General features: G+C 36.6%; 1 protein-coding gene and 1 pseudogene across 4 annotated transcripts in view; one reads left to right on the top strand and one right to left on the bottom strand.

Moving 5' to 3' along the window:
• Atg10 (autophagy related 10) overlaps nt 1-13,763 on the bottom strand; it is a 266,366-nt gene that overhangs the window by 235,727 nt on the left and 16,876 nt on the right. The window lies entirely within an intron of this gene.
• On the top strand, nt 6,893-7,159 carry LOC124986893 (40S ribosomal protein S27-like; annotated as a pseudogene).

Here is a 13,763-nt window from a genome sequence, read left to right as displayed (position 1 = left end):
CAAGGAAAAATGGGCACTAAACAATGAATATAATAGATAAGCAAATTACACATAACATGTTATAATGTGAACAGTAGTAAGAGAAAAAGTAGAATACAGCTGGGCATGGTGGCTTGCACCTGTAATCACAGTGAGGCAAGTATTGAGAGTTCAAGGCCAACCTCAGCAACTTAGTGAGACCCTAAACAATTCAATAAGATCCTGTCTCAAAATAAAAAATAGAACAGGTTGGGAATGTGGCTCAGTGGTTAAGCACCCTGGGTTCAATTCCCAGTAACACACACACACACACACACACACACACACACACGAAATAAAAAAGAAAGAAAGAAAAAGAAAAAAACAGTAGACTAGAGCAAGAGGAATCAGTAGTATCCAGGAGTGAAAAAGACTGCCAAATAAAAGCCAGGTGGTTTGAAACATTGAATAAGGTGGTCAAGAAGCCTTCATTAAGATGATATGTGAGCATTGACATGAAGGACCTAGGGAAGATAGTCACATGTGGAATAAGAGTGTTCTAGATGGAAGGCCAGTCAGTTCAGAGGCCCCAATGCAAGAGTGTTTGTCTGGCATGTTTGGGGAACAGCAAGGAGGATAATGTGCCTGAATGGTTAAGATAAAGGAAGAGAAATAGGAGGTGAAGTCAGGTGAGTAAAAAGGGTAGGGAAGAGAGTTGACTGAGTAGCTTATAGGGCACTGTAACACTTTGGCTTTTACTTTGAATTAAGAAATAACACAGTATGACTTGTATTTTTAAAGGGCTTATGCCCTTTAAAGAAGAACGTAGGAGTAGAAGTGGGCAGATCTTTATAAAAGTGATTCTAGTAAACATTGGTGGTAGCTTATCCCAGGGTGATAGCAGAAGAGTTAAAGAAGGGTCTAATTCTGGATATTAGGAAGGGAAGATAAAACAAGATATCCCAATGCATTGGATTCAGAGTGTGAGAGAAATAAATTTAAGGATAATTCCAATAGCTTAAGCAACTGAATAAATGGAGTTGTCACAAACTGAGAGGTGGCTAGTTTGGGTGATGGTAGATGAGAAATTGGGAGGAGGTATGGAAATAAAGGCTTTAATTTGGACATGTTGACTTTGGGATCTAAGTGGAGACATCAAAGCAGAAATGTCAAGTGGGGACAAAAGGAAATTTCCCCTCTGCCCTCTGAAGTTTCACTGAAATGAACTGACATTGAACGGGCAGATTAATGAGAGGGAAAAAAAAGACATAACAAATTGATTGAAGTTCATGAAGGGAAAATCACAGCATGGAACTCCTAAACACAACATATAAGATTCCTTTGAGGTCCAGATGGTTAATGCTTAAATAACTTCTGGAGCTATAGAAAAGAAAGACTTGGATAGGGAAGGGCTTGGAATATCCTGGAGATTTGTAAGAACAAGCTACAGGAGAGACAAGGGGAAGAATGCAAAGCATAGCTTGTCTTTTATTTAGTATATGAAGTTTCCCAGGTAGTCACTCAGAAGTTTCTCAGGTAGTCATGTGTTAGGGTGTCCTGGAAATGGAGAAGTTGAATCTCTACTTTCTGGTTAATCTTTCCTGGTTAATGAAATGCTATCTAATTGCACTCCTTCTGGGAAGGAAGCTCCAGAGGAAGTCCCTCCCTGTGCTTGTAAGAGAAAGGAGTAAGATTCAGAGTAGATGGGTGGTAAAGAGAGGTACATTGCTTCTTTTAGTTCAAAGTTGTCATACTTTGGAGTTCAGGGTATCATTTTGTAAGCCCCAATAAAAGTAAGAAGTTACAAATCTTACAAATCTAAAATTTAGGACAGAAATCTGGGCAGTGGATATATATTTGATATTAATTGGTATTTAGATAGAATTTAAATGATGAGATCATAGGGGTCATGAGAATAAGACACAGAACTGAGTCAGGCCCTAATACTATGAAATTATGGAGAAAAGAAACAGCAAAGGAGACTGAAAAGAAATTAAACATAAAATAGGAGGTAAACAAAGACAATGCAGACACCAAATGAGGGAAATATATCAAGGAGGAAAGAATGATAAATCCTGTCAAGCACTGCTATAAGATCAAGGAATTTACCAATTTAGAAGCCTAGAGGTCATGATGATACTATACAGTAATATTAACCTGAAGCTTCATTCCACTAAAAAGGAGTTTTACTACTTAATAAATTCTTCTAAAATAAATAGGTTTTTAACAGTCAGTCAATAATCCACTTGTTTCAAACAACATATTATAAAATAGAATGTACTTACAGAAATTTTTAAAAAAACTTGACTGAACTCCTTGCAGTTTATAATATTTTAATTCAATTAAACAAACATATAAAGTGCTTACTATGCTAAGCACCACGGATGTACAAAGAGAATATAGTCCTTACTGTCAAGGAGCTCTTAGACTACATGAGCAATTAGGCAGGTATATAGATAATCACCATAACAGGACTATATGTAAATTCCATGAAAAAACTGAGGAGTATCTAAGACAAATTTGAAGGTCACAGTTGCCTACTGAAGTAGATGATGCTTAAATTTAATCTCAAAGAAATACCTAATGATTATAGGCAAAAAACACTGACCCTACAAATCACAAAAGGAAGTATTGAATAAAAAACAGATGAAAGATAGTCAAATGAACAAGTTTTTAGGAAAAGTGCAAAGAACAATCACTATGTAGCAGGGTTTCAAATTCTTCAAATTCGTTTCTCCACCAAATAAATATAAAGCTAGATAAAATCATCAAAAATAACAATTTCAGAGATCTAGAAATCAACCAAAGCAAATAACACATTAAGAAGTACTTCTTTTAGAATCACAGCTTCTGGAAGGGGAGTCCCCTATGTTTCTTCTTTGCTAGCAAAGCAATAAACCTTCTTATTCCTTTTTCTCAAACCATGTCCTCATTGGATTGGCATCAGGGACAAGGACTGAGCTTTTGGTAACAAATTTGATATCCCAGGTGGGACCCTCTCCCTTCGCCTCCTGTTTACCTATCTCCCCACTTCTCCTTCCTTTACTCTACTAGACTTCCTTTCCCTCAGTTATTAATTTGTATTTAATTGGTTGGGGTTTTTTGTTTGTTTGTTTGTTACTAGGGATTGAACCCAGGGGTGCTTAACCCCTGAACCACATCCCCAGCCCTTTTTTGTATTTTATTTAGAGATGGGGTCTCACTGAGTTGCTAAGTACCTTGCTAAGTTGCTGAGACTGGCTTTGAACTCAAGATCCTCCTACCTCAACCTCCTGAATGGCTGGAATTGCAGGCATGTGCCACCTTGCCTGGCCTTGATTGGTTCTTTACGTAATCTTATCATTCCCTCCCTCTTTCCTTATTTTACTCTAGCTTCCATGAAAGAAAATATTCAACCTTTTTGAGTTTATGAGTTTGGCTAATTGCACCTAGCATAATATTCTCCATTTCCATCCATTTACAACCTAATGCCATAATTTCATTCTTTTAAATGGCTGAGGAGAACTCCATTGTGTGTGTGTGTGTGTTGTGTGTGGTGTGTGTGTATATGAATTATATCCTGGAGAATCATTAAAGGACCTAACCAGTGACAAATGGATGTGAATTGCATTATATAAGACCACTTTGGCAGGGTGGAAGGTAAGTTGGCAGAGGGCAAGATCAGAGACAAAGACAGGAATTGTATTAGCTTAAACAAAGATGGTGTAATGGGCAAGAAGGGCAGAGGATGCAGAGGTAAGCCAATTGGATTTCAAAGGTAGAATAAACTGATGTAATGATCTATTAGGTATAAGTATTGAGGAATCAGAGGAATGTAAAAGCCTTTAGGTTTATGTCCTGAGCCAAAAAGATGGTGAAGCCATCTACTAAACAAAATATTCAGATAGAGCAATTGATATGGAGGGTTAAAAAATCACGAGCTCAATTTTGATTATGTTCAGTTTGAGATATATGGAACTATGATCCATGAGATTACTTACATAAACTTCATGTAAAATTTATATTTTAGCCACTATAATCCCAGCGGCTCAGGAGGTTAAGGCAGGAGGATCACAAGTTCAAAGCCAGCCTCAGCAATAGCAAGGTGCTAAGCAACTCAGTGAGACCCTGTCTCTAAATAAAATACAAAATAGGGCTGGGGATGTGGCTCAGTGGTCAAGTGGCCCTGAGTTCAATACCCAGTGCCCCTGTAAAAAAATTATTTTCAGAGAAATATATCACCTGGAAATATGGACAATAGTGGTTCAAAGACCTGGGTTCTTGTTCTAGGTTTACCTCAAATTGGGACACATCAAATCTTATCTGAGGCTAAGTTTATTCATTTATTTTACTTATCTTTATGCAAAAATGAAGAAAATAAGACTTCCCTATGTACTTATAGAACATTATGAGCATAAAAAGGATGCTGCAAAACGAGATTAATGTAATTTCTGCTGCAGTGTACAATTTGTTCTGGAAGTATAAATAACACAATATGACCAAAATGAAGCCATAAGCATTGGAAAAGAAACTATATTTCATTGTCAGATGACACATAAGTCACTGAAGAATTATTTTTAAAAACTATTAAAACCAGTAAGAAATCAGTATCTTTACTACATATCATCAATAACCTGATAGCATTTAAAATGGGGGAAATCCTAGTCTCTCTCTGAATAACAATAGATCTAAAGTTATCCTATCTTACCCAGATCAAGTTAAAGAAATTAATAAAGCCTACATGAAGAAAATTTTAAACTTCCTAGAAGACTTAAAAAAGTAAATATTATATTCCTAAAATGGAATACAATGCTACAGATATGCAATTTCACTTCAAATTTGTAAAGTGAAAGGGACACCCATTAAAATCTCAACTGGAAAGCCAGGCAGGGTGTCTCATGCCTACAATTTCAGCAGCTCAGGAGGCTGAGGTAGTATGATTACAAGTTCAAGGCCAGGCTCAGCAACTTAGCAAGGCCCTAAGCAATTTGTACTCAGTGAGACCCTGAATCAAAATAAAAAGGACTGGGGATATAGCTCAATGGCAGAACTCTCCAGGTGCAATTCCAGTACCAAAAATTCAAACAAACAAAAACTCAATGGGGAAATAGCAGCACTTATTTATCTAATTAAGAGTATAGGTATCTAATATGAAGGCCTACATATGAGGAAATTAATCATATCAGCCACAATTATATTAGGGTAATGAGATAATTGGTGATTTGGGGGTTGGGGTGTGGCTCAGTGGCAGAGTGCTTGCCTCCCATGTGTGAGGCACTGAGTTCCATTCTCAGTACCACATACCCATAAAAATAAGTAAATAAATTTCCAATCAACACTAAATAAATATTTTTTTAAAATTGGTGACTTTCCTGTTCCATTTTACAAATATTAATGACTAGAATTTTCTCTTCTTGGAAATATTCCTCTCAGGACCTTGGTAATAGGGAATTCATGAAAGTTTTTTTCTAAATTCAAGCATGAAATTAACTCAAAATAAATCAGACAAGCAAATCACTTTAAGATAGAAAATGGTTGCCTAGTACACAAGATTTAACTGAAACCCAATGGCACCAGGAGAAAGACTGAGCAGTCATTAACACTTAAAATAAAAAAAAAGAAAGAACCACACAATAGTACCATCCACTATACTGCTCAAAAAAGGGAATCTTAACCTTGCACGCTTTAAATAATTTGGCCTCAGTGATAAGACAACCTTATTGCAGGACAAGATATAGGATACCTCTTTTAGTTTATACCATTAAATATTTCTTTTGCCAGGTATGGTGGTGCACACCTGAAATTGCAGTACCATGGGAGACTAAGATAGGAGAATCCCAAGTTCAAAGCCAGCCTAGACAATTTAGTAAAATCCTGTCTCAAAAACAACAACAACAAAAACAAAGCTAAAAGGGGCTGAGGATGCTGTTCAGTGGAAGAGCTACAAAGGTCTGAGATAATGTTTCCAAGTATAGGCAAAATTCTAATCATTAATATTTATAAAAATGAACAGGAAAATCACCAATTTTTTAAAAAATATTTATTTAGTTGTTGATGGGTTCAATCCCTAGTACCACACATGGACAAAAATTAACTAAATATTTCATTCATGCAACTATGCATGAAAATTTGTACTCATTTGTGTTCATATGATTATGATTTAGTCACCTAAAAACATAAAATAACCATCATATTGAAAGAAGCATTATAGTTCATCTGACAGAAAACCTTTGGGTCAGATCCTAGACTTGGTAAACTCACCAGTGTAAAGATAACTTCCTATAAGCCTTTTTGGAAGGCAGCCTGCCCGGGGAACGAAAACATCTTTATTTTGGGGGGAGGTGTGGGGTACCGCGGACTGAACTCAGGGGCACTCAACCACTGAGTAACATCCCCAACCCTATTTTGTATTTTATTTAGAGACAGGGTCTCACTGAATGTCCAGCACCTCGTTTTTGCTGAGGCTGGCTTTGAACTCTAGATCCTCCTGTCTCAGCCTCCCGAGCCACTCAGATTACAGGCATGCGCCACCACACCGGGCCCCAAATGTCATTTTAACCAAGCTTGGTTAAAAAAATTGTGCCTGCACAATTACTATCATTATTTTCATTTTAATTTATAATTTTCAAAATAATATAGCTTTCCTTTCTCATGGATTTATGATACTCTTTTTAAAATGGTGTTCAAGCTGAGCGTCGTGGTGCATGCCTGTAATCTCAGCAGTCTGGGAGGCTGAGACAGGAGGATTTCAAGTACAAAGCCAGTCTCAGCAATTTAGCAAGGCCCTAAGCAACTTAGTGTAACCCTGACTCAAAACTTTTTAAAATTTTTTTAAAGGGCTGGGGATGTGGCTAAGCGGTTAAGCACCCCTGGGTTCAATTCCTGGTAAAAACAAACAAATAAACAAACAAAAATCGTGTTCAGTTTTCTGGCAGTGACACTCCCCACAAAGATCATGGCTCCCATAAAGGATTTCCTTCATCTTTCCAGAAGAGAAGAGGAGGAAGCATAAGAAAAAGCACCTGGTACAGATCCTCAATCCCTATTTCATGGATGTGAAGATCCCAGGATGCTATAAAATCACCCACAGTTTTTAGTCATGCACAAACAGATTTGTGTGTTGGTTGTCCTCTGCCAATTCACAGGAGGAAAAGCAAGGATTACAGGAAAATGTTCCTTCAGGAGAAAGCAGCACGAAAAGAATCTGAATCAAGATGAATGAGAAACTATCCCAATGAACACATTTCGGATAAATTTTTTTTTAATTTTAAAAAGGTATTCAAAAGTATTTAACTCACAAGTGATACAATCTTTTCTTCTTGAAATGATTGCTTAAGATTTGCATATGCTTAAGGGACAAATCATAGCACTCAATAAATTATGAATGAAAAAAATCCAGTGTAACTGACTAGGATTCAATGTTTATTATAAAAATGTAACACAGAGCTCTAAGTGCATTTTTCTCCTAATCTCCAAAGATAAGCTTAAAAAAAAAACTACTTTAATCTCATCAAGAGATGATATGAATACAGAATATTTAATCTTTATCTAGTGATGTTTGGAGCCACAAATGATACTTCATTAACTCAAAGTAGATGATTTAAACAAATACAGCATTACCCAATAGCAGTAACATGTTCATAATCCCCGTGAAAAGAATCATTAATAAAAGGATATATAAAAAAATCTACAAGTAAATTAGAAGAATAGAAGTAAGGCCAGGTGCGGTAGTACATGCCTGTAATCTTAACTCAGGAGGCTGAGGTGGGAGGATTACAAATTCAAGGCCAGTTGGGCAACTTCGCATGATGGCTGTCTCAAAATAAAAAACAAATGGTCTGGGGATATAGCTCAGGGGTAGAAAGCCTCTGAATTCAGTCTCTAGTAGAGGAGGAGGAGGAAGAAAGAAAAATAAGAGTTAAGCAAAAGTAAGTATTGCAAGCCAACACATGCATTTGTTACTCACATAAAGTAACACTGTTCCTAAGGAACCTGTGGGAAATGTCTATTTCTTTCAGTGAACCTTGAAAGTGTCACGAAATTTCAGGAAAGAATCTAAGCAGAGTGTACACAGAAATTAAATTTTTAAATGGGTACTTAATATTTCACCCTTGAAATAAAATAATTACTTATAACAGTTTAATGTATAAAAGTATAGTATAACACAAAGTGAATGAGTTGACTGCATGCGTGTGGGCCTGTGGTCTCAGCTATGTGCAAGGTTGACGTAGGAGGATTACAGAAACCAGAAATTTGAGAACTGCCTGAGCAACATAATAAGACTCCATCTCACAAATAAATAAATAAAAGAAGTAAATAATAAAAAGTGAATGGGTAAAGTAACTAACACATGAATTCCGTTGTTCACTCTCTAATTTGATTGTTCCTGATAGAAATGTCCAGTTGGGTTTACATATTATCAGCAAATGTAAGACCTAGTGAAGAACTAATCTCATCAGATACACACATGGAATTTATTTCTAGTGTTTATTAATAATGTTGTGCCTCAGGTCGGGTGTGGTGGCACACACCTGTAATCCCAGAGGCTTCAGAAGCTAAGGTAGGAGGATCGCAAGTTCAAAGCCAGCCTCAGCAACTTAACAAGAACCTAAGCAACTCAATCAGACCTGCCTCTAAATAAAAATTTTAAAAGGGCTGGGGTTGCGGCTCAGTGGTAAAGAGCCCTGAGTTCAATCCCTGGCACCAAAAGTAAAAATAAAATAATAATGCTGCACTTCAGAAATCAAATGCAATCTCTTAAAAGAACAAAACTATGAAATTCTAAATGTCATCATCTAATAGAAATGCATTCTAAATTCTCACTTTAGTTCCCTACTTCATAAAATCCCTAAATGAAAATTTGTACAAATAAGCTGGACACAGTGGCACATGCCAATAATCCCACTGGCTCAGGAGGCTGAGGCAGGAAGATCACAAGTTCAAAGTCAGCCTCAGCAAAATCAAGGCCCTAAACAAACTAGTAGACCCTGTCTCAAAAAAAAATAAAAACTAAAAAGGACCGAGGATGTGGCTCGGTGGTAATGTGACCCTGTGTTCAATTCTCAGCACCCACCCACCTCCAAAATTTTTCACTCTGTATAGCAGGGTAGGTGACACCCACCTACCATCCCAGCAACTCAGGAGAGGCTAAGGCAGGAGGATCTCAAGTTTGAAGCCAACCTCAGAAATGTGACTAGACCCTGTTTGGGAAAAAAAAAAAAAAAAAAAAAAAAAAAACTGGGGGTGATGTAGCTCAGTGGTAAGGTACCTCTGAGTTTAATCCCCAGTATAAAAAAAATTTTTTTTTACTTTGTATGAGTTAGGAAACAAGCCCTTTCAATAACCAGTTCCTAAACTATATTAGAAATAATCAGAATATATTTCATGGGTTGCAATGTATATTTCAAAATGTAAACAAGTAGGCTTAACTGAAGAGACAAGGAATTAATGGAATAAAGAGGATCTTTAATTCTTCTTTAAGGATATCATACAAGCCGGGTGCAGTGACTCATACTTGTAATCCCAGAGGCTCTGGAGGCTGAGGCAGGAGGATCAAGAGTTGAAAGCCAGCCTCAGCAACTTAGAGAGGCTCTAAGAAATTTAGTAAGACCCTATCTCTAAATAAAATACAAAAAAGGCTAGGGATGTGATTCAGTGGTTAAGTGCCCTTGGGTTCAATCCTCTGTACAAAAAAAGAATATCATACAAAAGCCAGGCATGATAGTGCACACTTGTAATCACAGCAACTCAGGAGGCTGAAACAGGAAGATTGTAAGTTCAAGGCCAGTCTAAACAATTTAGCAAGGACCCACGCAACTTAATAAGACCCTGTCTCAAAATTCAAAAATAAAATGGACTGGGGATGTGGCTCAGTTAAGTGTCCCTGAATAATCCCCAGTACCAAAAAAAAAAAAGAGAGAGAGAGAATAATATGCAAAATGATCTTGTATTAATTGTATAAAATCTAATCTCAAGAAAATAAGATATTTTTTGTTTTCAGAGTCCAAATGTTCTCTTTCTGTGTCTGCTATACAAAAATGAGACAATGACATTGAAAAACCTATGGGAAATGATTTTATCAATAATCTTTGAAAGGCAGAATCTCAGAACTGAGCTCCCAAACTAAAAAACAGATACAAAACACAAGAAAAATTCTAGAAGGCAAAGCCACTTAGCAAGACCCTATCTCAAAATAAAAAAATAAAATACAAACTGGGGATGTGGCTCTGTGGTTAATTATCCCTGGGTTAATTCCCCAATACAAAAGAAAAAACAGAAGAACTATCTGAAATTCTTGAAACATCATCTGAAAACCTCTCTCCAGAGAATGTTCGTAACTTATTTATGATATGTCAGGCTTTATGAACTAAAAAGTCTAACATCTTTGCAGCACTGGAGATTAACCCAGGGGTGCTCTACCACTAAGATATAGCTTCAGCCCTTTTTAAATTATCATTGTTATTTCTTTTATTTTTCTTGAGGCAAGATCTTACTAAGTTGACCAGGATGGCCTTGAACTTGTAATCCTCTGCCTCAGCCTCCATAGTAGCTGGGATTACAGGTGTGTGCCACCATACTCAACTAAAAGTCTTAACAACTTTGCATGAAGGTGCTTATAGACATATTTTTATGAATCACCATAATATGAATACATTGGCCACATGATGTTAGGGTGACCCTAAGGAAAATATTAAAGATTCATATATTTCCTCCTACCATTTTCCCTAATACATGAAAGTACCAAATCTACAAACTGCAAAAGTTAAATTAAGAGTGATACTTGAACACTACTGCAAAAGAAAGAAAAAATAATATTTAAGGGTAAAACTGAGTATCCAAAATAAGTGGGAAAAGGCTTTAATTAAAGTGTGTTAACAATGTTTTTTAGTTCAAAATCATTTATAAAATCAGAGAGAAAGGAACTCAGAATTGTATTTGGGTCTATAGCCTCTGAACTTGGAGCACTCCTTTCTGCTCTACAACCCTTTTCCCCTTTCACCACAAGTCCTCTCTAAACCCTGCTTCAGGATCTAGTTTCTTCCTTCAATCCTATCTGGTTTTTACCTTTCAGAAAATCATCAAGATCATCCCTTGATGATACCCTCTGACACACACCTTCAGTAATGATGATAAAAATTTACTCATTTTTCAAAATACCTTTTCCTTCATTTCTGGGAATTTGGAGAAAAAGTGAAAGAAAATGAGTTTTAGAGTGGTAAAGAGTTGGAATGTTAGCAGGAAGCCACAATATAGAAACTTGAACACTTATTACGAAGTTTCTATATTATTCTGTGATAGGATAGATAGAGCTCTGACTGAATACAAAGGGAAAAAATCATGAAGAAAATGGGACTCCATCAAAGACATTTTGAAAGATTAACCGTGGCTGCAGTTTGTCCAGTGAATTGGAGAAGAACTGGTAAACTGTTGAAATGGTACAAATGAGGTATAGAGTCCTAAACTAGGGTAGATAGAGACAGCCTGAAGGTCCTGTCACTAATTCCCATCAAAAGCATGCAGTGAAGCAGGGGTGGGTGAGAAACCAGTCACACTATGCAGCCACCTCATGCCAGAAGTCATAAACTGACCACCCTCGACTCATACAACATGCCTCACTGAGATGTCCAGTTTGATCTTCACTGGGTTCAAAAAATATCTTCTTAAATTAGTAGCCAACATTTAAAAATTCAGAGATTTCTCCTCCCAAATCTGAACTTTTTTACTTTTCTTGAAATAAATATATTCCCATAACCTCTGAACTTGGAGAACTCCCTTTTGCTCCAAGATTTGGTAACATTTTGGGCCCACATTTCCAAAATGGCAATGTACAGAACGGAGGCAGTCTGGGCCTGGGTCTCCCCATATTGTTTTGTCCCCGGCAGTTTGACTCATTACCACCTTGGTCTCCAAAGACATTTGAGTTTGTAGTTCTAGCCCTAGGGTTATAGAGATATCTTCTGAACAGTATTTTGTTTTGTTTTGATACTATCCTTGCGCTCAATCCCACTCGAAAGAGAATAGTCCTTAATTAGAGGTGTAACTCTTACTCCAAAGGGCAGAGAATTTTCCTCATGCAGCAGTCAATGTCGACAAATAAGAAACTAGATTGGCTAGGGTTGTGGTTCAGTGTAAAGTGCTTGCCTAGCATGTGTGAGGCACTGGGTTTGATTCTCAGAACCACATATAATAAATGAATAAAATAAAGATCCATCAACAACTTAAAAAAAAAAAAAGAAACTAGATTTAGCCATAGCATTTTAGAGACAGACAAATAATAAAGAAGAATTCTGAAAAGTGGTTCTTAGGGCATTGGTTTAGAATTTAAGTGAAGAAACTTCTGACGGATATAATTTCTCTTCTGAAGATTCTTTCCAGCCCCCACCCCACCTCACCCACACACAGAAGTGCAGCTCCATACCTCACTTTCCCCTTCCCCTGAAACAGTAACGTAAGTTTTTATCATGTTGCCTCTGACTTTAAAAAAAAAAAGAAGAAAAAAAAAAAAACCTGGTGATGTCAGGTACCGTTACTCATGCTTATAATTCCAGTGACTAAGGCAGGAAGATCATAAAAGGCCAGTCTTGGTAATTTAGTGAAACATTATCTCAAATTTTAAAAATTAAAAAAGAAAAAAAAGGGCTGGGGTTGTAGCCTTAGGGGTAGAGCACTTGCCTAGCACCTGTAAGGCACTGGGTTCAATCCTCAGCATCACATATAAATAAATAAATAAATAAATAAAACAAAGGTATTTTTTCTGTCTATAACCAAAAAAAATTTTTTTTAAATAAAGAAAAGGGAGAGGCTGGAGATGTGGCTGAAGGTTGGGTGCTCCTGGATTCAATCCCCAGTACCACCCACACCCAAAACTGGTGAAAAGGGAAAGTCCCCAAGGTATAATCACAAAAATTATTACAGATCAAAAGGAATCAGAGATCTATACTTGAGTTGGGGGTATAGCTTGGTGGTGGAGCTTGTGCTTAGTATGTATGAGACCCTGGATTCAATTCCCTCAAAAAGAAAAAGAAATAGAGAGGGAAACCTATACTCTTTCAATGAACGAAAAAACAACCTTCTATTTAATCATCATATATCAGAAGCATTAATATCAAAATCAGACACAAGACAAAGAGATCTGTTATCACTATTAATAACTTTGTAGTGAATATATAAAAAAATTAAGAGAAATAGGGGTTGGGCTTGTAGTTCAGTGAAAGAGCGCTTGCCTAGCATGTGTGAGGCCCTGGGTTCGATTCTCAGCAGCACATATAAATAAATGAATAAAATAAAGGCCTATCAACATCTAAAAAAAATTTTTTTTAAAAAGAAAACAACAACAAAAAAGACCTTTAATTTGCAAAAGAGCTCACCCTACTTAAAAGAATCAAGAGAAATGACTGAAAAACTATTAAAACTAGTAGGAAAACTCAGTAAAGTAACTGGATACAAAATTAACACAAAAAAGTATTCATTCTTTTATATATCAGCAATAATCACAAAAGGAAATGAACAAAAACTCAAGGGTTGGGATTATAACTCAGTGACAAAGCACTTGCCTAGCATGTAATAGGCCCTTGGTTTGATTCCTAACATCACAAACAAAACAAAAAAGACAAGTGAAAATTCAAACACAGTAGTAAACAAAATTATAAAATACCCAGAATGAAATTAATAAAAGGTGCAAATAAGCAGGGCACAGTGGCACACACCTGTAATCCTAGCAACTCAGGAGGCTGAGGCAGAAGGATTGCAAGTTCAAGGCCAACCTCAACAACTTAGTGAGACCCTGTCCCAAAATTAAAAAAAAAAAAAAAAAAAAAAAAAAGGCC

Source organism: Sciurus carolinensis, chromosome 6 (genome assembly GCF_902686445.1).
Source record: "Sciurus carolinensis chromosome 6, mSciCar1.2, whole genome shotgun sequence".
Lineage (NCBI taxonomy): Eukaryota > Metazoa > Chordata > Mammalia > Rodentia > Sciuridae > Sciurus > Sciurus carolinensis.
The sequence above is the reverse complement of the archived record's forward strand: the minus strand, read 5'-3'. Positions and strand labels throughout refer to the sequence as shown.